Genomic DNA, 2,056 nt, shown 5'->3' on the forward strand with positions numbered 1-2,056 from the left:
TTCTTTCTTATTTGAAAGCATTAAATGTCCTTTCAGCTACAGCAGTCGTGTATGTATCACACTGTTATAAGACGGCATCTCGAGCCAGGACTCTGGGTTTGCTGCTTGAGTGCATAAATTCATAAACATTAACAGAGTCAGATGACTGTCAGTGTCAGTGTCTGTTGTATAATAACTCAAAAGAAGTTAAACCTCAGTTATGTACTTGAATTTAAGAACGTCAGATTTAGAGTTTATTGATGAGTCAAAGGAAAACATTTGTGGATTTGATCTATTCTGATTTAAATGACAGCCTGGTTTTAAAAGCTTGCAGTTTGGTGAAAAAATGCTGTTGCTTTAAATTGCAGCTGTTGTTTAAAAGAATACAATGGAGGTTTTTGGCCTGAGGAGGACCCAGTCCTTGAAGAGTCTTTCTGGGATTCAGGAAAAGTCGTGGGTCAATGCAGTTTCCCCCAGATGGAAGAGAAAGTCTGTCTCTCAACTGGTGCAACAGTAAGTTCTACTGAGGCACAAACTTGTGACATTTACAGTTTATTTACATTATTCACAGGTGCTGGCAACGTTTACTGACTGTGTGTTGTCTTCATTCACTCATCTGTTAATATATATTGGTATTAAATTTGTCCTAATAGTTACCAAAGCTGCTCTGACCTAAGGAGTCCTGATAGAGCAGAGCAGAATCTTGAGGTAGGTGTCTACACTTGTGTTTGTTAAATGGAAATACTGCTAAAACTGAAAAACACATAAAAATCAACTACTCTCTTTAGCTGTCTGAAAGCTGGGTGGATGGCGGATGGAGAAGAGGGGACAGCAGAGAGAATGTGGTCCTCTGGGGCTCAGGAAGGCGCTCTAATCTTTCCAGGAGTCGCTCCATGGAGTTCCTTCCTCAGAAGGAGGCTACGGGCACCAAAGCTCTGTGCGCCCTGTTCGAGTCCAAAGCTACCCTGCAGCAGTGCTTCAGCAGCAGCCCTCGGCTGAACATGGCGTCTGAAACTGACAGTGTCACAGTGAGAGACTACCCTCTGCAGGACAGGAGAAGTCATAACACTTTTCTTAAGGACACAGCTACACAGGTGCGTCAGCTGCCTACTTGAGCAGTTACAAGTAGTGTTACAATACAGTGCTGGTCATCCAAATGACACAAGCACGTGATGTGAGCCTGGTTCTGCTAAAGGTTTCTTCCTGTCAAAAGGGAGTTTTTTCTTCCCACTGTCGCCAAGTGCAATGTTGGGGTTTTCTCTGTATTATTGTAGGGTCTTAAAGCACCTTGAGGTGACTGTTGTTGAACCACTCACCTGATATGTTTGCACTTTACATCCAGAACCAGGCAGTTACTCTATTTGTGTAAAAAAAAAAGAAGAAAAAAATCTGGACCAGTTAATAGTGAAGCTTACTAATCCTGCATATCTTTCCTGGCTATGTGTTACTGAAAGTGACATGAGTGTCATCCAACTCTTAACCCAGCTATCATGGATTTTAAGCTCCCTCTATTTTAAGTCTCGACAGCCCGACTCCACACCCACCAAAATGAGACACAAAACAATCATATATTGTCTGTTATAATTCTCTTGGCAACATAATGTGCTGTTTATCCACAGAAAGCCACTCAAGTGGGTGGAAGAAGGGCTGTGAATGGGCTTCCAGAGTTTCATGACAGAGCACGCAGACACTTGCCTGGTGAGCAGTGGTACTTTATTTCATATTTACTACAATCACTGACATCTAGGACGGGATAAGGGATGGGTGCCAGAGTTTCCTTGAAGCTTTAAAGTTCATTGTCATGTAAGGTAAGACGAGTGGACACTTCTCAAGCTGTTTAATATATATGTTCCTGACAGTTCTTTGAAATATGAATGTAGGCACATTCATCTTTGCATGTCAAACAGCAGTTCTCAAGCGTATCAAATGAATCTATATTAGGTTGCCACAGAGCAAACAGTTCAGGATCAAGGCCTAGTATTTAAAGTGTCACCATGTAAATCCTGACCGAGTTTACGAAGCAGTGGCAACCCATGTGGTGTTTGGTGGTGGGAGGAAAAAGAAGCTAAATAAAGAC

This window comes from Pundamilia nyererei, unplaced genomic scaffold, assembly GCF_000239375.1.
Source record: "Pundamilia nyererei isolate P.nyererei 1_Seehausen unplaced genomic scaffold, PunNye1.0 scaffold00098, whole genome shotgun sequence".
Classification (NCBI taxonomy): Eukaryota; Metazoa; Chordata; class Actinopteri; order Cichliformes; family Cichlidae; genus Pundamilia; species Pundamilia nyererei.